Source organism: Bos javanicus, chromosome 9 (genome assembly GCF_032452875.1).
Source record: "Bos javanicus breed banteng chromosome 9, ARS-OSU_banteng_1.0, whole genome shotgun sequence".
NCBI classification, from domain to species: Eukaryota; Metazoa; Chordata; class Mammalia; order Artiodactyla; family Bovidae; genus Bos; species Bos javanicus.
The window spans coordinates 43,593,962-43,617,017 of NC_083876.1; the positions used below are offsets into that span (position 1 = coordinate 43,593,962).

Consider the following 23,056-nt stretch of genomic DNA (forward strand, 5'->3'; position numbering starts at 1 on the left):
TTCTACCAAAAATTTAGAGAAGAGCTAACACCTATCCTACTCAAACTCTTCCAGAAAACTGCAGAGGAGGGTAAACTTCCAAACTCATTCTATGAGGCCACCATCACCCTAATACCAAAACCTGACAAAGATGCCACAAAAAAAGAAAACTACAGGCCAATTATCACTGATGAATATAGATGCAAAAATCCTTAACAAAATTCTAGCAATCAGAATCCAACAACACATTAAAAAGATCATACACCATGACCAAGTGGGCTTTATCCCAGGCATGCAAGGATTCTTCAATATCTGCAAATCAATCAATGTAATACACCACATTAACAAATTGAAAAATAAAAGCCATATGATTATCTCAATAGATGCAGAGAAAGCCTTTGACAAAATTCAACATCCATTTATGATAAAAACTCTCCAGAAAGCAGGAATAGAAGGAACATACCTCAACATAATAAAAGCTATATGTGGCAAACCCACAGCAAACATTATCCTCAATGGTGAAAAATTGAAAGCGTTTCCCCTAAAGTCAGGAACAAGACAAGGGTGCCCACTTTCACCATTACTATTCAACATAGTTTTGGAAGTTTTGGCCACAGCAATCAGAGCAGAAAAAGAAATAAAAGGAATCCAAATTGGAAAAGAAGACGTAAAAGTCTCACTGTTTGCAGATGACATGATCCTCTACATAGAAAACCCTAAAGACTCCACCAGAAAATTACTAGAACTAATCAATGAATATAGTAAAGTTGCAGGATATAAAATCAACACACAGAAATCCCTTGCATTCCTATACACTAATAATGAGAAAATAGAAAGAGAAATTAAGGAAACAATTCCATTCACCATTGCAACAAAAAGAATAAAATACTTAGGAATATATCTACCTAAAGAAACTAAAGACCTATATATAGAAACTATAAAACACTGGTGAAAGAAATCAAAGAGGACACTAACAGATGGAGAAATATACCATGTTCCTGGATCAGAAGAATCAGTATAATGAAAATGAGTATACTACCCAAAGCAATCTATAGGTTCAATGCAATCCCTATCAAGCTACCAACGGTATTTTTCACAGAGCTAGAACAAATAATTTCACAATTTGTATGGAAATACAAAAAACCTCGAATAGCCAAAGCAATCTTGAGAAAGAAGAATGGAACTGGAGGAATCAACCTGCCTGACTTCAGGCTCTACTACAAAGCCACAGTCATCAAGACAGTATGGTACTGGCACAAAGACAGACATATAGATCAATGGAACAAAATAGAAAGCCCAGAGATAAATCCATGCACCTACGGACACCTTATCTTTGACAAAGGAGGCAAGAATATACAATGGAGAAAAGACAATCTCCGTAACAAGTGGTGCTGGGAAAACTGGTCAACCACTTGTAAAATAATGAAACTAGAACACTTTCTAACACCTTACACAAAAATAAACTCAAAATGGATTAAAGATCTAAATGTAAGACCAGAAACTATAAAACTCCTAGAGGAGAACATAGGCAAAATACTCTCCGACATACATCACAGCAGGATCCTCTATTACCCACCTCCCAGAATATTGGAAATAAAAGCAAAAATAAACAAATGGGACCTAATTAAACTTAAAAGCTTCTGCACAAGAAAGGAAACCATAAGCAAGGTGAAAAGACAGCCTTTAGAATGGGAGAAAACAATAGCAAATGAAGCAACTGACAAACAACTAATCTCAAAAATATACAAGCAACTCCTGCAGCTCAATTCCAGAAAAATAAATGACCCAATCAAAAAATGGGCCAAAGAACTAAATAGACATTTCTCCAAAGAAGACATACAGATGGCTAACAAACACATGAAAAGATGCTCAACATCACTCATTATCAGAGAAATGCAAATCAAAACCACAATGAGGTACCATTTCATGCCAGTCAGAATGGCTGTGATCCAAAAGTCTACAAGCAATAAATGCTAGAGAGGGTGTGGAGAAAAGGGAACTCTCTTACACTGTTGGTGGGAATGCAAACTAGTACAGCCACTATGGAGAAGAGTGTGGAGATTCCTTAAAAAACTGGAAATAGAACTGCCATACAACCCAGCAACCCTACTGCTGGGCGTACACACCGAGGACACCAGAATTGAAAGAGACACGTGTACCCCAATGTTCATCGCAGCACTGTTTATAATAGCCAGGACATGGAAACAACCTAGATGTCCATCAGCAGATGAATGGATAAGAAAGCTGTGGTACATATACACAATGGAGTATTACCCAGCCATTAAAAAGAATACATTTGAATCAGTTCTAATGAGGTGAATGAAACTGGAGCCTATTATACAGAGTGAAGTAAGCCAGAAAGAAAAACACCAATACAGTATACTAACGCATATATATGGAATTTAGAAAAATGGTAACGATAACCATGTAAGCGAGACAGCAAAAGAGACACAGATGTATAGAACAGTCTTTTGGACTCTGTGGGAGGGGAGAGGGTGGGATGATTTGGGAGAATGGCATTGAAACATGTATAATATCATATATGAAACAAATCACCAGTCCAGGTTCGATGCATGATACTGGATGCCTGGGGCTGGTGCACTGGGATGACCCAAAGGGATGGTACGGGGAGGGAGGAGGGAGTGGGGTTCAGGATGGGGAACATGTGTATACCTTTGGCGGATTCATGTTGATGTATGGCAAAACCAATATAATATTGCAAAGTAATTAACCTCCAATTAAAATAAATAAATTTATATTAAAAAAAGAAAATAATGGAACACATCACATTTAGTAAGGATAAGCATTGTTCATAATTTTTTTAGTTATGTGTTTGTATGTGTGTTTTATCAGGGAAGGTTGAGTGTCAAAGTGATGCTTTCAAACTGTGGTGTTGGAGAAGATTCTGAGAGTCCCTTGGACTGCAAGAAGATCAAACCAGTCAATCCTACAGACATCAACCCTGAACATTCATCGGAAGAACTGATGCTAAAACTGTAGCTTCAATACTTCAGCCACCTGATACAAAGAACTGTCTCATTAGAAAAGACCCTGATGCTGGGAAAGATTGAAGACTGGAGAAGAAGGGGACCACAGAGGATGAGATGGTTGGATGGCATCACAGACTCAATGAACATGAGTTTGAGCAAGTGCTGGGAGTTGGTGATGGACAGGGAAGGCTGGCATGCTGCAGTTCAAGGGGCTGCAAAGAGTTGGACATGACTGAGTGACTGAACAACAACAACAAAGTAAAATGCATTTCTCACTGCTGATCACAATCAGAGTTGGGAAGTGCTGGCATTACACTGTAGAACAAACCAGTTATGTTTAAAATCCTTTACTGGTGTTCCACTGCCAACGACAAAGCCCCTTATCTTTAAGGGGCACAAGGCCTTGTATAGCTTTCTCTCAGTGTCAGTTTATTCCATGCAGCCCCTTGTTCTCTGTGTTCTAGTCACAAAGAGACATTTTCAATTCCTCCTCCAACAGATTGTTTGGTTAAGAACCTGTCACAGGTCAGACAAAGCTCCAGGAGCATAAGCTAGCAGAGGCCAGCTCCCTGCCCCCACAGAGCTTACAATTAGGGTCTTCCATGCTCCCTCCAACCAGTGGGCCTGCTTAGCATTCTGGCCCCCACCCCTTACCCCCACTGCAGCACTCCCATCCCGCATACTGTTGAACTGAAGATCTATAATGATCACCCCTTCTTCAGGCCACAGACAAAGGTCTCAGTGTCATTTCTTTGGGTCACTTCCTCTGACAAGTCCCCATCATTTATCGAATGATTCTGAGGGAGTGTCAAAGACTCATTCACAAAATAAGAGAATGATATACTAGTGATAGAAAATGTGACTCAAAAATTCTCAGAATCGAGTTTTCTATTTAAAAAAAGAAAAACGAAGGGAAAACTCTATGATAGACAACACACACAAAATACAAGTGATGTCCAAAGCATTCACCAGTTCTTTCTGAAGAGTTGCTTGCTACAGATGAGTAAACAGAGGCTCCTCTTTGCTTTTATTAAACAGAATCATCCCTGGGAAACAGAACTCTGACCTGGCAACTCAGATCTTGGAGTCTTAGTCTTGCAGAATAGCAAATGTGTAGCAAATTCCAGCAGGAAGTAATGAACTTCCTTTTGGGCTCAGCAGGGGATAAAGAAAGAATATTATGTCTGTAAAATTATTGGAGAGGTTCCTCTACTAGGTATCACATTATGCTTGTACAACTTCAACTTTCCCCAAACCACCTCTCCACACATTTATGAAAAAAAATATTACTTACTACAAATGAGTTCAATTCTATTATTTACTCTACATGTTGAAAAGAGGTTAAGAGGGTCTTCACAATTTTAGATTTAATATCAAGAAAAAAATTATTCATACTTTTTACCTGAAAACTCAGTTATGACCAGAAAGTCATTAGATAATTTAGGAGGAGAGGTCATGCCTGCAGGCACTGCCTCAGTTTGAGCACAGCACTGGATCACTGATCAACACCTCCACTAGCTAGCAAGACAGACAGTTCCCCAAAGCACCAGCAACTCTCATAACTCTCCTCACCTTTTCTTGGCTTAAAATGCTCTTCTTCTCACCTTCCTCTACCTAACAAACTCCTGCTCCTACTTTGAGATTTAGCTCACATCTCCTTTGCGAAACCTTTGACTTCCCCTCAAAGAACTGACCACCCTCATTTATCTCCTCATAAATACTGTGGGGGTCATAATTTTCATATAATATTATAGAGAGTTGCTCATTGTCTGTCTATACCACTAGATAATGCAGTCCATGTAGGCAGGAACTGTATGACATTCATCTATTTCTATTCTCATTCTTTGCACAGTGCCTGGCACTTATCAAAGTTTATTCTGTGTTCTATAAGTATTCAATAAATACTTAAGAGTCTACTCTTTTTGTGTGTGTTTGCTTTAGGTTTTTAGTCATAAGTAGAAGAATATGGAATCGGGTGACAAATGTTGAGTCAACAGCCAGGGAAACTGTACTAACTTGTTTCTGTGATCAGGACAAGAAGCAGGGTCAGGTACAAACAGCAAACTCAGGAGTACAGCATGACCATAAAGCATATTTTGTTTGGGACCCTATCACAAAGTAAGCTACCTTTGTTTTCAGAATGTTCTGGCTGTTTTTGCCATCAGCCCTTTACTCATTCTGAGTCTACTCTTAAAGGGCTCTGACAAATCATTTGATTTCTTCCAACACCAAGGCCAATCTTTTCAAGACCACTTGAAACTATTCTGCCCTCACATGTGATCAAGCTGCTCCTCCTGCATCTGTTTTTATTCCTATGCTTCTGGAATATTTTTTCCATCCATTTCTAGGGCCCAATAAAGCAAACAAGAAAAAATGAGAGAGAGAGAAAACACAAACACAATTGTTGTTCAGTCACTCAATCAAGACTGACTATTTGCAACCCCATGGACTACCAGCATGGCAGGCCTCCCTATCCTTCACTGTCTCCTGGAGTTTGCTCAAACTCATGTCCACTGAGTCGATGATGCCTTCCAACCATCTCATCCTCTGTCACACCCTTCTGCTCCTGCCTTAAATCTTTCCCAGCATCAGGGTTTTTCCTGATGCTCTTCACATCAGGTGGCCAAAGGATTGGAGCTTTAGCATCAGTCCTTCCAATGAATATTCAGCATTGATTTCCTTTAGGATTGACTGGTTTGATCTCCTTGCTGTCCAAGGGACTCTCAAGAGTCTTCTCCAAAACTACAGTTCAAAAGCATCAATTCTTTGGCTCTCAGCCTTCTTTATGGCCCAACTATCACATCCATACAAGACTACTGGAAAAACCATAGCTTTGACTAGACAGACTTTTGTCAGCAAAGTGATGTCTCTGCTTTTTAATGCGATGTCTAGGTTTGTCATGGCTTTTCTTCCAAGGACCAAACGTCTTTTAATTTTATGGCTGCAGTCACCATCTGCAGTGATTTTGGAGCCCAGGAAAATAGAGTCTGTCACTGTTTCCATTGTTTCCCCATCTATTTGCCTTGAAGTGATGGGACCAGATACCATGATCTTAATTTTTTGAATGTTGAGTTTTAAGCCAGATTTTTTCACTCTCCTCTTTCATCTTCATCAAGAGGCTCTTTAGTTCCCCCCTTCACTTTCTGCCATAAGGGTGGTGTCATCTGAATATCTGAGGTTATTGATATCTCTCCTGGTGATCTTGATTCCAGGTTGTGCTTCATCCAGCTCGGCATTTTGCACGATGTATGCTGCATATAAGCTGAATAAGCAGGGTGACAATATACATACTCCTTTCCCAATTTAAGACTTCCCTGGTGGCTCAGATGGTAAAAGCATCTGCCTACAATGCAGGAGACCCGGGTTCGATCCCTGGGTTGGGAAGATCCCCTGGAGAAGAAAATGGCAACTCACTCCAGTATTCTTGCCTGGGAAATCCCATTGATGGAGAAGCCTGGTGGGCTACAATCCATGGGGTCGCAAAGAGTCGGACATGACTGAGCGACTTCACTTTCTTTCCCAATTTGGGACTAGTCCGTTGTTTCATGTCCAATTCTAACTGTTGTTTCTTGACCTGTATACAGATTTCTCAGGAGGCAGGTAAGGTAGTCTAGTATTCTCATCACTTGAATTTTCCTCAGTTTGTTGTGATCCATGCAGTCAAAGGCTTTGGCACAGTCAATGAAGCGGAAATAGATGTTTTTCTGGAATTCTCTTGCTTTTCTATGATCCAGCAGATGTTGGCAATTTTATCTCTGGCTCCTCTCCCTTTTCTAAATCCAGCTTATACATCTGGAAGTTCTCAATTCATGTACTGTTGAAGCCTAGCTTGAAGGATTTTGAGCATGACCTTGCTAGCATGTGAAATGAGTGCAATTGTACTGCAGTTTGAACATTCTTTGGCATTGCCCTTCTTTGAGATTGGGATGAAACAACTTTTCCAGTTTTCCGGCCACTGCTGAGCTTTCCAAATTTGCTGGCAGATTGAGTGCAGTCCTTTAACAGTACCATCCCAAAGAAAAAGAAATGCAACAAGGCAAATGGTTATCTGAGGAGACCCTGCAAATAGCTAAGGAGATAAGTGAAAGGCAAAGGAGAAAGGGAAAGATATACCCAACTGAATGCAGAGTTCCAAAGTATAGCAAAGAGTAATAAGAAAGCCTTCTTAAGTGAACAGTGCAAAGAAATAGAGGAAAACAATAGAATGGGAAAGACTAGAGATCTCTTCAAGAAAATTAGAGATATCAAGGGAACATTTCATGCAAAGATGGGCACAATAAAGGACAGAAATGGTATGGACCTAACAGAAGCAGAAGATATTAAGAAAAGGTGGCAAGAATACACAGAAGAGCTGTACCAAAAAAAAAAAAAAACCAGTCTTAATGACCCAGATAACCATCATGGTGCAGTCACTCACCTAGAGCCAGACATTCTGAAGTCTGCGGGCCTTAAATAGCATTACTATAAACAAAACTAGTGGAGGTGATGGAATTCCAGCTGAGCTATTTAAAATCCTAAGAGATGATGCTGTCAAAGTGCTGCAGTCAACATGGTAGCAAATTTGGAAACACAATTACACTAATATAAAAAAATGAAAGAAAAAGGGCACTTCCTCAAGTAAGATTTGGCAATGTTTGTTTTTATATGTGCAAGCAATATCTTTAATAAATAGTCCATCTTAAAGGACGTATCTGGAAAATCCAAACTAAAGTTATCACACAGAAAAATTTCTTTCCAAACTGTAAGAGAATATTTAAAGCTTATTTCCCTGGGTCCACATGTTTTTAGAGATTTTACCATCTCTATACTACATATCCAAAAAGTTGTTCAAATGGATGTTCTCAACAAGTTCAAAACTGTCTAACAGAAACATGAATACAACTTGTTTTTTAAAATAACTTTTTATTTTGTGTTGTGATATAGCTGGTTAACAATGTTGTGATAGTTTCAGGTGAATAGCGAAGGTACTCAGCCATACATATATATGTATCCATTCTCCCCGAAACTCCCACCCAAGCTGCCACATTAACATTGATCAAAGTTCCCTGTGTTAGGTCCTTGTTGATTATCCATTCTAAATACAGCAATGTGTACATGTTGATCACAAACTCCCAAACTATCCCTTCCCTCTCCCTTACCCCTGGAAACCATAAGTTCATTCTCTAAGTCTGTGAGTCTGTTTCTATTTTATAAGTTCATTTGTGTAATTTCTTTTTAGATTCCACAGGGAAGGAATGTCATTATTTCTCCTTCTCTACTGACTTACTTCACTCAATCTGATAATTTCTAGGTCCATCCATGATACTGCAAATGGCATTATTTATTCTTTTTAATGACTAAGTAATATTCCATTGTATGTATATACCACATCTTCCTTATCCATTTCTCTGTCAATGGACATTTAGGTTGCTTCCATGTCTTGGCTATTGTAAACAGTGTTGCAGTGAACACTGGGAAGCATGTATCCTTTTGGATCATGTTTTTCTCTGGATACATGCCCAGGAGTGGGATTGCAGGGTCGCATGGTAGGTTTATTTTTAGTTTACAGAACCTCCATACCGTTTTCCATTGTAACTGTACCAATTTACATTCCCACCAACAGTGTAGGAGGCTTTCTCCACACCCCCTCCCGCATCGGTTGATTGTAGATTTTTTGATTATAGCCACTTTGACTAGTATGTGGTGATGCCTCACTGTAGCTTTGATTTGCATTTCTCAAATAATTAGCAATGTTGAACATCTTTTCCTGTGCCTCTTGGCCATCTGTATGTCTTCTCTGGAGAAATGTCTACTTAGGTCTTCTGTGCATTTTTTGATTGGGTTGTTTGTTTTGTTGCTGTTAGATGTCATGAGTTGTTTGTATATTTTGGAGACTAATCCCTTGTCAGTCATGAATGTAACTTTTTAACTTCCTGGTATTAAATGATTGAGATGCAACAAGGACACCAAGTTGTAAGGTGGTAGTGAGTTATTTTGGTCTAGAAAGTTAGAAGAATAAAGTATAAACTAAGTTATAATCTAGATAATTAAAGGGTGAAAAACAAATTCCTTTTAAGCATATTGTGAAAACTGACTACAATGTTTGACTCATGTTAGTATTTTCTACATACTGAATTATCAAAGTGCTGACCCAAAGGTTTTTCTGATGCAAAGAGGCTTTGACAAGAGATAGCAAGGTGACTCACCAGGCTTCTTCAGTTATTTTGTAAATGCACAGACTTCAACTTAAATTAAATTTGATATTTTAAAGTACTCATATGTATTTGTTGAGTGCTTCTACTATGGAAAATAAATTGGCTCCCTGGGCAAACTTTCTCATTGGAAAGGTTTAATAGCAATGTGAACTACAGTTCTTAACAAAACCTAGGTAAAAATAAAACACTAAGACTGTTGTTTCTTCAGGTAGAATTGTATTGCTATAAACTTCTATCTTAAAACTGCTTTTGCTGCATCCCATAGGGTTTTGGTCATTGAGTTTTCATTGTCATTTGTTTCTGGGTATGTTTTATTTCCTCTTTAGTTTCTTCAATGATTGCTTGGTTATTTAGTAGTGTATTGTTTAGCTTCCATGTCTGTGTTTTTACAGAGTTTTTTTTCCCTATAATTGATATCTAATATCATATATGGCTAGTGGGAAGCTGCTGTAGAGCACAGAGAGCTCAGCTCAGTGCTCTGTGATGAGCCAGAGGGGTGGGATGGGGGTATGTGGGAAGAAGGCTCTAGAGGGAGGGGATATATTTATACACATGGCTAATTTATGTGTATAAACCTAACACTGTACAACCTAACACAACATTGTAAAGCAATTATATTCCAATAAAAAAATGGCCATAGTACTCAAAACTATTTACAAAGTTAATATAATTTCTATCAAAATACCCATGACACTTTCACAAGACTAGAACAAATAACCCTAAAATTTATATGGAATCACAAAAGACCCAGAATTGCCAAAGCAATCCTGAAGAAAAAGAATAAAGCTGAAGGCATAACCCTTCCAGACTTCAGGCTACATTACAAAGCTACAGTAATCAAAACACTGATATTAATATATAGATCAATGGAAGATAATAGAGAGCCAAGAAATAAACTTGCTCACCTACAGTCAATTAATCTATGACAAAAGAAGTAAGAACATAAAATGAAGAAAGATAGTCTCTTCAACAAGTGGTGCTGGGAAAGCTGGACAGCTATATATAAATCAAAGATATCAGAACACTTCCTTATATCATATGCAAAAATGAACTCAAAATGGTTTAAAGACCTAAATATAAAATGATACCATAAAACTCCTAGAGAAGAACCTAGGCAAAACATTCTCAGACAGACTGTAGCAATGTTTTCTTAGATCAGTCTCCTGATCCAAAATAAAAAAAAGTAAAAATGAACAAATCTACCTAATCAAATTTAAAGCCTTTGCACAGCAAAGGAACCATAAAGAAAAGATAAGCTATGGACTAGGAGAAAATATTTGCAAATGATACAATCAACAAGGGACTAATATTCAAAATATACAAACAATTCAATCAAAAAGGGAGACGATGACCTAAATGGAAAATTTTCCAAAGACGACATACAGATGGCCAACAACACATGAAAAGATGCTCACTAATTATTAGAGAAATGCAAATTAAAAACTACAATGAGGTACCACCTCATACCTGTCAGAATGGCTGTCACTAAGAAGTCTACAAATAATACAGACTGAAGAGGGTGAGAAGAAAAGAGAACTCCCTATTGAGAATGTAAATTAGTGCAGCCACTGTGGAAGACAGTACAGAAGTTTCTTAAAAAACTAAAAACAGCTACCATATGCTCAAGCAATCCCATTCCTGGGTAAATGTCCAGAAAAAATAAAAACTCTAATTCAAAAATATACATGCATCCCAATATTCACAGCAGCATTATTTACAGTAGCCAAGACATGAAACAACCCAAGTGCCCATCAACAGATGATTAGCTTAAGAATTTAAGAAGTCACACACACACACACACACACACACACACACACACACACAGAGGAATATTACTCAGCCATAAAAAAGAATGAAGTAATGTTATTTGCAGCAACACGGATGGACCTAGAGAATATTATACTTAGTGAAGTCAGACAGAGAGAAAGATTTACACTGTATGACATCATCTATATGTGGAAACTAAAAAATAATACAAATGCATATATAACCAAAATAAAAAGAGACTCACAGATACAAGAAATAAAGTTATGATTACCAAAGGAATGTGGCAAATTAGGAGTATAAGATTAACAGATACAAACTACTACACATAAAATACATAAGCAAAAAGGGTGTACTGTATAGCACAAGGAATTATATTCAATATCTTATAATAACCTATAATGGAATATAATCAGAAAAAATTGCTGAATCACTAAGCTGTACACCTGAAACTAATATTGTAAATAAACTATATACTTCAATAAAAAGACACTTCCTGTATATTTTATAGGAGACAGAATTTTGCCATCAATTGCTGAAATGGCTTCTGAATTCACTGAAAAAATTGTTGAATTTTTATTGTTGTTATTCTCTTCCCTCTGCTTAGTATGCTCATGTCTACTGGGTCTGAGATCCTTGAAAGTAGGGAAGATGGGCAAGGATTCAGTCTATATATTGTACTTCATAACTTCCTGGAGAAAAAAAAAGAAAGAATTTGTATGATAGATCGGTGAGACTTGGTATTTGGGGCACTTACTGATAAACTATGGTATGTCTCATGATAACACTAATTACCAGAGAATGTAGGGCCCTATAAATTTAATTTAGAGACAGTCGATACCCAAAGGCTTCACTGATGCAGAGATGCAGCAGCTCAAATTCCTGCATTTATACAAGCAAAGGGTAAAAATCACAGGATTTCCTGGAATTAAATAGGGAGTGGGTGAGTATTACAATTTATCCCTAGTCAATCCTTTGTTAGAAATGTTTCAAATGTAGAGATTATCACTCAGTGGTCAGAGAGTGGATGGTGATACGCCCCACTGATTTCATAGAGGCAGGTATGAAAATAACCTTCCAATGACCCCAAACCGTCTCATTCTGGGCATAATGCCGACTTCTGCACTTTGTGTTCCTTGATCACACCCTCTTCTTTATCAGAAATGAGGGACCTAAAGCCGAGGATTATAGAAAGATTATGTTGCAGGTCATGATCTGAATGTAGCTCGTTAAAACCCTTTTAAAGTGTAAGGGTTAGTTAAAACTAACCCTTACAGTTCCTAAACTATAATCTGGTGTTGTCTTATTTGAGGCAACAATGATTTCAAGTCCTCTTTAATTCTATAGTCATGTACATGTTAAAAGTAAAGTGAACCAGGATTAAAGCCATTTGGAAAAATATAGCACTTAAATACAATGACTTCATGTAATACCACAGCAACTTCAGTTTGGATGTCTTTGCATACCATGATATAATCAATCAAAATTCAAGCAGTGGGTGTTGCCCCGAGGTCTTGTTTTTCTGGCAGAACAGGGAATCAGCAAGTACATGGTCTGCATATTTGGTCAAAAGACAATATTATTAAACTTGACCTTTCTATTGACATATGCTACAACTGGCATACCTGAGATTTCAGGTATTGGTTTTTCTGACTCTGGTGCTAAAGATGTCAACAAGGAAAAATCGGGCCTTCTTGAAATGCTAGAAATGAAATTACATATTCTGGCAAGAGTGGTAGAATTCTCCCTTGCTAGAGGTTGGTAAAGTCACACACACAGGTGCTAATATTATAATTACTTAATGTATTAACTATAGAAGAACTGTGATGTGCTCTTTACTCCCCACTGAATTTATGAGTTCATTTTCTGTCCACTCTGAAGCAGCAGTTCTGTTTGGACAGATCTGTGAGAGATTAATCAAAGGTTGACACTCTTTCACCATAAACACAGAAATGTGAGATAAATTTTACCAAATTAAAATTCATAGCTGAGCTAAAAAGAGAGAGAAAGAGAAAGAAAAACAAATATCTTGGCATCAGAAATAAAGAACTCAAAGCAAAATAAACGAGCACACAAGCTGGCACTCAGACATCCTGATGGGGATAGCAAATCCAGAAATAAGCTCTAATATCTAGAGATTAGGGCTTTAATGATCCTGAGGAAACAAGTCACATAGCCCTGGGATCATGCAAGGCAGAGAGCTGGAAATAAGACCTGGTCATAAAGCTGGATCCATGGGTAGGATACATCCTCCATGAAAAGGGAAGCAGAAACACGCCCCATCCCCCAACCGCAACCACCACCGCCACTGACCCAGGGAAAGACCAAGAAAGCCTGCTATGTGCCCAGGGCTCAGGATAGGGAAAAGAGTCTCCCGTGAAAAACACAATGCCAAAGTCTGAATTTATAGACCTTGCATTTACCTTTGTAATGCAGTAATCACAAGCTGAGGAATTAATGCAAATAAGTGACTTGAATAGGAGTTGATTAGATGAGACTCTGGCAGGTAAAGTAGAAGCAAAACCACTACTCAGAGAAAATAAAATCCTGTGTCTTTGAAAATTTGTAATCTCATATCTAAATTATTCATGGGCCCAAGGATACATCATAATTAGAACTGTAAAACACAGTCGAACAACAATAAAAATACTGTATAACAAATTAAAGGTATTTGGATAAATCAGTACTTGGAAGATAATTCAGTTTTAAATATATGTGTGTGTGTATGTGTGTGTGTGTATAAAGAAAGACTAAAAATTAATGAACTAAGCATTCACCTAATAAATTAGAAAAGGAACAGTATAAACTTAAATGAAAAGGGATAGAAAGATAAGATTCAAAATTAATGAAATAGGAAACACATACTTGAGAGGAAAAAGAAAATTAAAACCATGAGGAATAATGACAGAAACTGAACTGCAGGAACAGAAATGGTTTTCTAAATCATGAAAATATTATGCCAATATATTTGAAAATGTGAAGAGTAGAAACTTCTCTAAAAGTATATAAATTACTAAAATTGACTCAAGATAGACACAGTGATTAAAGTCCTAGTGAGGAAACTGAAACAGTATTCTAAAAACTACTCAAAAGCTCACTGGCCCTAATATTTTTACAGTAACCTTTACTAAAGCTTCTGGTAACATTTATCTTGTAACTCCTCTTATGTAAAGTGTTACCAAGAATAGAGAAAGAAGAAAAGCTCACTAATTTTTTAAGGCTCATATATCCTTGATATCCAAACAGACATGGGTTATAAAGAAAAGAAAACTATCGGCCAATCTCAATTATAGGTATAGTCATAAAAATGCTAAATAAAATATTAGCAAAATGAATTTCTCCAAGTATACAAAATAAAATGTATCTTCACCAAGAAGAATTTACTCCACAAATTCCAGCCTGATTTAACATGAGACAATTGATGTTACTATTAATATAACAAATGTGAAAAACAGATTAAAGGAGAAAATTTGTTTTTTTTTTTTTTTTTAATATACACAGAAAATCTCATGGTAAAATTCAGTAGCCATTCATGTTAAAATCCTCTAGCAAACTATAGAAATTCTTGTTGTGAAAGGCAATCAGCTATTGGTTCCAAACATCCTTATAGGATGTTTCTGAATAGACCAAATCTCAAGGTCTTAGCCAGCCTATTCTTGAGCCATTTCTGCAGCTAGTCACACAGCCAATTAAAATAGATCAAGGCAATTGTGACATGACTTCAGGACAACAACTTGTTCTGTGGGGGACGACTGGCTCATTTACTGCTTGATATAAAAGGTGCTGAGTTCTCAGCCCTGGGTTTTGCAGCTTGGAACACCTCACGCTGAGGTCCTTGGAGGTCAGGAGAACTGGCATTGCCCTGCTGATGCTCGTGCTGTTTGCTCTGTGTGAATAACAAACTGTCTTGCTCTGATCCACTGAGTCTCCTTATTGACTTTAGGCATCTATGGAGTGATGGCAAGACAACCTGATGCCTTTTGTCTCTTTTGGAGTCTTGTTACTTTCTGTAATTCTCAATGAGGTTGGAATTCTTCCCTGACAAATGATTTCTACAAAAAGCATAAAGCAAGCATCACCAAAGTGGAAATGATGCCCAGTTGTGTATGTGTCTGGTGATGAAAGTAAAGTTTGATGCTGCAAAGAATGATATTGCATAGGAACTTGGAATGTTAGGTTCATGAATCAGGGTAAATTGGAAGTGGTCAAACAGGAGACGGCAAGAGAGAACATTGGTATTTTAGGAATCAGTGAACTAAAATGGACGGGAATGGGTGAATTTAACTCAGATGACCATTGTATCTACTACTGTGGGCAAGAATCCCTTAAAAGGCAGAGGAACTAAGAGATCAAACATCCACTGGATCATAGAAAAAGCAAGAGAATTCCAGAAAAACATTACTTCTGTTTCACTGACTATGCTAAAGCCTTTGACTGTGTGGATCACAATAAACTATAGAAAATTCTTAAACAGATGGGAATACCAGACCACAATACCTGCCTCTTGAGAAACCTGTATGTAGGTCAAGAAGCAACAGTTAGAACTGGACATGGAACAATGCACTGGTTCAAGTGAGAAAGGAGTCCATCAAGGCTGTATATAGTCACCCTGCTTATTTAACTTATATGCAGAGAACATCATGCCAGGCTAGATGATGCTCAAGTTGGAATCAAGATTGCTGGGAGAAATATCAATAATCTCAGATATGCATATGACACCACCTGAATGGCAGAAAGTGAAGGGGAACTAAAGAGCCTCTTGATGAAGATGAAAGAGGAGAGTGAAAAAGCTGGCTTAAAACTCAACATTCAAAAAACAAAGATCATGGCATCCAGCCCCATCACTTCATGGCAAATAGATGGGGAAGAAATGGAAACAGTAACAGATCCTATTTTGAGTTCCAAAATTACTGTGTACAGTGACTGCAGCCATGAAATTAAAAGACTTTTGATCCTTGGAAGAAAAGCTATGACAAACATCAGATCAGATCAGTCGCTCAGTCGTGTCCAACTCTTTGCGACCCCATGAATCACAGCACGCCAGGCCTCCCTGTCCATCACCAACTCCCGGAGTTCACTCAGACTCATGTCCATCGAGTCAGTGATGCCATCCAGCCATCTCATCCTCTGTCGTCCCCTTCTCCTCCTGCCCCCAATCCCTCACAGCATCAGAGTCTTTTCCAATGAGTCAACTCTTCGCATGAGGTGGCCAAAGTACTGGAGTTTCAGCTTTAGCATCATTCCTTCCAAAGAACACCCAGGGCTGGACTGGTTGGATCTCCTTGCAGTCCAAGGGACTCTCAAGAGTCTTCTCCAACACCACAGTTCAAAAGCATCAATTCTTCGGCGCTCAGCCTTCTTCACAGTCCAACTCTCACATCCATACATGACCACAGGAAAAAACATAGCCTTGACTAGACGAACCTTTGTTGGCAAAGTAATGTCTCTGCTTTTGAATATGCTATCTAGGTTGGTCATAACTTTCCTTCCAAGGAGCAAGCGTCTTTTAATTTTCTGGCCGCAGTCACCATCTGCAGTGATTTTGGAGCCCAGAAAAATAAAGTCTGACACTCTTTCCCCATCTATTTCCCATGAAGTGATGGGACCAGATGCCATGATCTTCATTTTCTGAATGTTGAGCTTTAAGCCAACTTTTTCTCTCTCCACTTTAACTTTCATCAAGAGGCTTTTGAGTTCCTCTTCACTTTCTGCCATAAGGGTGGTATCATCTGCATATCTGAGGTTATTGATATTTCTCCTGGCAATCTTGATTCCAGTTTGTGTTTCTTCCAGTCCAGCGTTTCTCATGATGTACTCTGCATATAAGTTAAACAAGCAGGGTGACAATATACAGCCTTGACGTACTCCTTTTCCTATTTGGAACCAGTCTGTTGTTCCATGTCCAGTTCTAACTGTTGCTTCCTGACCTGCATACAAATTTCTCAAGAGGCAGATCAGGTGATCTGGTATTCCCATCTCTTTCAGAATTTTCCACCGTTTATTGTGATCCACACAGTCAAAGGCTTTGGCATAGTCAATAAAGCAGAAATAGACGTTTTTCTGGAACTCTCTTGCTTTTTCCATGATCCAGCAGATGTTGGCAATTTGATCTCTGGTTCCTCTGCCTTTTATAAAACCAGCTTGAACATCAGGAAGTTCACGGTTCACATATTGCTGAAGCCTGGCTTGGAGAATTTAAACATAGACATCACATTAAAAAGCAGAGACATCACTTTGCCAACAAATGTCCATATAGTCAAAGCTATGGTTTTTTCCAGTAGTCATGTATGGATGTGAGAGCTAAATCATAAAGAAGGCTGAGCGCCAAAGAACTGATGCTTTCAAACTGTGGTGTTGGAGAAGACTCTTGAGAGTCCCTTGGACTGCAAGGAGATCCAACCAGTCCATCCTAAAGGAAATCAGTCCTGGGTGTTCATTGGAAGGACTGATGCTGAAGTTGAAGCTCCAATACTTTGGCCACCTGATGGAAAGAGCCGACTCACTGGAAAAGACCCTGATGCTGGGTTAGACTGAAGGCAAGAAGAGAAGGGGACGACAGAGGATGAGATGGTTGGATGACATCACCTATTCAATGAACATGAGTTTGAGCAAATTCTGGGAGATAGTGAAGGACAGAGAAGCCTGGTATGCTGCAGTCCAGGGGGTCGCAGAGAGTCAGACACGAGTGAGCGACTGAACAACAAGCATCACACAATAGGGAAATGTTAGAAATAGTCTCTTTAAAGCCAAGATTAAGACAGTGATGCTCCAATCACCATATCTATTCATCACTGACCTGGAATTTCTAGTCAGTGCAAAAGATGAGAAAAAGAAATACAGTATAAAGATTAGAAAAAAATAAACAAAATTGTTTTTATTCATAGATTACATGATTGTAAGAAAATCCAAGGCAATCTACAAACTATTAAAAGTAAAAAAGAGAGCTTATCAAGGTTGTTACATTTAAGATCATTGTATAAAAATCAGTTAGTTTCTATATACCAAAAGCTACAATTAGAAAATGTAAAAAAATTGTTTAAATTCTGTCTACAACAACAAAAACTACTATTATCTAGGCATCCAAAAAACAGTCAAGCCTTCAAGAATTATAATTATAATTCTTTAGGAAAGATTATAATTATAATTACAATCTTTCCTAAAGGACATGAATAAAGGTAAAATTCAAGAGATATAACTATGGATAAGAATAATTCACAAATATGTCAAATTTTCCTTCCAATTATCCTATAAACCCACTGTTTTTCTAAGAGAAATGCCATTAGATCTTTTCAACAGCCCTACCAAACTGATACTAATTTTATAATGGAAGAGCAAAAGGCCAAAAATAGCCAAGGAAATTTTGGGGAAGACTAAGAAGAAATCTTATGGGAGATACTGATAAATTTTATTACATTAATCTTTTTAACTTCTATATTACACAAGGAACCATTAAAGTTAAACAACAACAAAAATGGCACAAAATAACAACAAAATTGAGAGGAGTTGTTCACAATACATATAACAAGCAAAGGGTTAGTATCCAGAATATAGAAAAGAACCCAAGCACGACTCAGTAGAAAAATGGGCAAAAAATACATGCACTAATTCACAGAAAATTTAAATAACCAACACACATACTAAAAATTTCAACAGGAAAATGTAGATTAAACTACATTAAAACTCAAAGAACATTCTACTAACACAGGAAGACTGTATTCTTATATTCTATATTCTTTATAGTAAAGAAAGGCTGAGGATCTGATCCAGATTAAAGGTCAAAGACTTGTGACAATCAAGTAATATACCTGATTCTGAACAAAGGAGAAAATTTCTATAAAGGGCATTATTAGTCAATGGACAAAATTGTGAGTAGTAGATTAAAGTATTATATGTTCAGTTCAGTTCAGTCGCTCAGTCGTGTCCGACTCTTTGCAACCCCATGAATCGCAGCATGCCAGGCCTCCCTGTCCATCACCAACTCCCGGAGTTCACTGAGACTCACGTCCATCGAGTCAGTGATGCCATCCAGCCATCTCATCCTCTGTCGTCCCCTTCTCCTCCTGCCCCCAATCCCTCCTAGAAGCTGATTATTATACTGGGATTAGATGAGAGGTTCTTATTCTTAGGAAATATACATTGAAAGATTTAGTTATAAGAGGACACAATGCAAACAGTTTAATCTGAAATGACTCAGAAAATATGCATATATAGAGAGAATGACAGAGCAAATCAGGCAAAATCTTTTAACAATTAGTGAATCTGGATAAAGAGTATATGACAGTTCTTTGTACTATTTTGAAAATGTTTATACTAAGTTAGAAAATGCTTCCAAATTAAAATTTTCTTAAAACTTAACAACTGCACTCAGATACCATTTTATACCTGTCAGATTAGCAAAAATTTAATAGATGGATAATATCAAGTGTTGGTGAGGATGTGGGAAATGGGAACTCACACATTTTGATAAATCCATATTGGAAAATAATTTCTTACTTTCTAGTAAAGTTTAACATATACTATTATCCAGCAAGTCTACTTCTAGGTTTTTCCTCTGGAGAAACTCTTATACATGTGCTATAAAGAAAAGATGCTCATTGCCACATTGCTTGCATATTTAGTCAAAAGAAAATATCATTAGACTTGGCCTTTCCACTGACCCATGCTATGAATGGCATGCCAGAGATTTTAGGTGCTGGTTTTTCTGTGTCTGGTGCCAAAGCTGTCAATGAGGAAAAATGGTCTTTCTTGAAATGTCAGAAACAAAATTTTACATTCTGGCAAGAGTGGTAGAACTCTTCTTTGCTAGAGGTTGGTGAAGTCATACACAGATGCTAATACTATAATTATTTGGTGTTTAAATATGGAAGAACTGTCATGTGCTCTTTGTTTCCCTCTGAATTGGTAGCTTATTCAGTGTTTACACTCAAACAGGGCGGTGTTTTCACATGGTAAAAAATTAGAAATATCAGAAAAACCCAAATATCCATCAGAAGAGATTTTATATAAATAATTTATAGTGTCACAAAAAAATGTACATTTCTATAGCAGTTAAAAAGTACTAAATCTCCTTATACCATCATAGATAAATCTCAAAAAAACATAATGATGAAGTATTTGAAAAAGCAGATCATAAAAGGATAGGTAAAAGAAATACTATACTATTTATATACATTTAAAATTAAAAAAAAAACAATAATATTTATCACCTATGGGCACATACACAAGCATGTGTGGGAAGCATACACACCAATTTCAGTTTAAAATAACAACTAAAAGGGAAGAAAATGGAATGAATGGGGAATAGCCTTAAAATACATTGGCAATTTTTTTTCTTAAAAAAAGGAGACAGATATAACAAATTGCTAATTGTTATAAAATTTGTAAAAAAAAAAAAAAAGATTTTTGTGCATGAAAACATATTGAACAATTCAAAATGAAAAAAAAATTTTAGTAGTTATTTATTTGGCTGCATTGGGTCTTAGTTGAGGCATGAAGCCTAGTCACCCTCTAGTATGTGGGATCTCAGTTCCCTGACTAGGGATTGAACTTGCATGCCCTGTATTGGAAGGTGGACTCTCAACCAATGGACCACCAAGGAGTCCCCCCAAACAAAAACAATTTCTAAAGAAGACAAAGCTACGGCTTTTCTAATAGTCATGTACAGATGTGAGAGCTGGACCATAAAAAAGGCCGAGTGCTGAAGAATTGATGCTTTCGAAATGTGGTGCTGGAAAGGACTCTTGAGAGTCTCTTGGACTGCAAGGACATCAAACTAGGCCATCCTAAAGGAAATCAACCCTGAATATTCATTGGAAGGACTGATGCTGAAGCTCTAATACTGTGGCCACCTGATGGGAAGAGCCAACACATTGGAAAAGACCCTGATGCTGGGAAAGATTGAAGGCAGGAGGAGAAGGGGGCAACAGAGGATGAGATGGTTGGATGGCATCACTGACTCAGTGGACATGAGTTTGAGCAAATTCCAGGAGATAGTAAAGGACAGGGAAGCCTGGCATGCTGCACTCCATGGGGTTGCAAAGAGTCAGAGATGATTAAGCAACTGAACTACAAATAGATGGGCATTATTAGCACTCTTTGGAACTCCACAGTATATCCATAATTTCAAAGGAGATTCAATATTGAAAGCACTCTTAAAAATATGATATAAAAATTATGATATAATAATAACACATGTTTTATTTTAATATCTTAGAAAGAGTAACTCAGGGAAATATAGTTTATAGATTTCCACTTTTCAGAAGTAGATATAGGTGATTCCTTTTCCTTTGAATTGTCCTTTACAAATCATCAGGTATATACTGAGCTATACCTAAGATCTCAGTGCTTCTGTACTTTTCCTATGAAGTCTTAGTATGTTTAGAAAGAGCACTTTAAAATATGATTACTATTAATTCCTGTTGTGTGTGTTTAACACACTATTGCTATAACCTCCCTAAGGCATTGCACTATCAAATAATACTTTTTTTCTTCTTCTTTGAAAGATTAAGCTTGTCAAGTTTCTTCAAAATAATGTTTGCTTTTTCACTTAACATTCATAAGCAGAAATTACATGGTTCATTTAACTTGAATGCACTATTATGAAACAAACCCAACTTACTTGTTTAGAAACTGCTATCCTTTAGAAAACAAATTTGTAGTTGGGAAATAATGAACATTACTTTATTTCTTCTTTACCAGATAGGGTGCTTACCAATGCCAGGAATGAAAATCGTGGTGTTCTAATGCTCAGCTTTTGCAGAATCTGGTCACTTAAAACAATCCTTTGATAACAACTTTAAGATAATCTTATCAGAGCATAAGAGAAGCTTGGAGGTTTGAAGGAAATGAAAATCTTGACCAACACATTCTGAATTATTTGTGATAAACTGAAATGACATGATGCAGAAACGATAACTATTTAATGAACAAGGAGTAGCAAACACTCATGAGTATAAGATGCTGTTTGGCACTTGGAAGATAGAAGACACAGAACCTTCAGAAAACATGGGGTAAAGAGGACAAAGAGAGAGATAAACAATGTTAGAGACACTTATTAGCAAGGTTCAGAGATGCTCAAAAAATATGCTGTCAGGGAAGCTGATGTGTATAAAGTGTACAAGTTCCTAGTAAGATGCTTCTAGAAAGAGTGGACAAAAAAGATAAGAAATAGGACTTCTGCAGAAGACATCTAAGTATGGAGTGTGTACATGTGGAGGGCACTGGCTGCTCAACCAGAGCCATGCAATCTTGGGTGATTCATCAGGAGCAAATAAACATTTGCCTATCTTCTGCAGCACAGACATACAGCACCTCACCCAGACTTGTCAGCCGTCCTCAACAGGTGTTTCCCAACCTTGTGATGAAGGCAGGAGACATTCTCATACAGCAGTGGCACAGAGTGAGGGAAACAGCAATCAGTATATTATAAAACTTAGTTTATTTCTATGAAATAAGACTGAAGATAAAACATCAATAATATAGATAGACCACCTCAAATAGAAGTAACTGGCACTGTGAAATACTACTTATAAAATGTAGAAAATACTTCTTATCCCCACAGTTCACTCATCTATTAAATATTCACTACATGTCTATTATATGGTAGGCAAAGATTTCCAAAACAGCAAACATAAAATAACTATGAAACAAAAAAATTGATAAATTAATATATTTGTGTGTATATATGTATATATATATATATACACACATATTCTTGGCATATGTAAAAGAAATAAAAGAATGCATACAAATAATTTTTTAAATAGTCCATTTTCTAAAGTAGGTAAAAGATTTAAATAGTCACATCATAAAATAAGGATATCAAATGGCCATTAATTTTATGAAAAGGTGCTCAACATCATTAGTTACCAAGGAAAAAAGATAAACTAAAACCACAGTGAGATACACTATCAACCACCAGTGCACACCAGAATGATCAAAATGAAAAGGGCAAAAGGGCTAACAAGCAACCAGAACTCTCACTCACTACTACTGCAAAAGTAAGTTTGTACAATCATTTTGGAAAATAGTTTGGAAACAGCTATTGAACTAAGCATATATTTGCCTTATGTCCCAGCAATTTGAATTTTGAATATACCAGACAGAAATAAGTACATATTTATGTTCATC

The 23,056-nt window shown here is 37.2% G+C and overlaps 1 protein-coding gene and 1 non-coding gene across 2 annotated transcripts in view; one reads left to right on the top strand and one right to left on the bottom strand.

The window, feature by feature from the left end:
• The window catches only part of CRYBG1 (crystallin beta-gamma domain containing 1), a 233,113-nt gene that overhangs the window by 183,587 nt on the left and 26,470 nt on the right, over nucleotides 1-23,056 (bottom strand). The gene's annotated exons all lie outside the window — the stretch shown is intronic.
• TRNAC-ACA (transfer RNA cysteine (anticodon ACA)) lies at nucleotides 6,281-6,353 on the top strand. The gene has a single exon. It is a non-coding gene; the product is annotated as a tRNA-Cys (tRNA).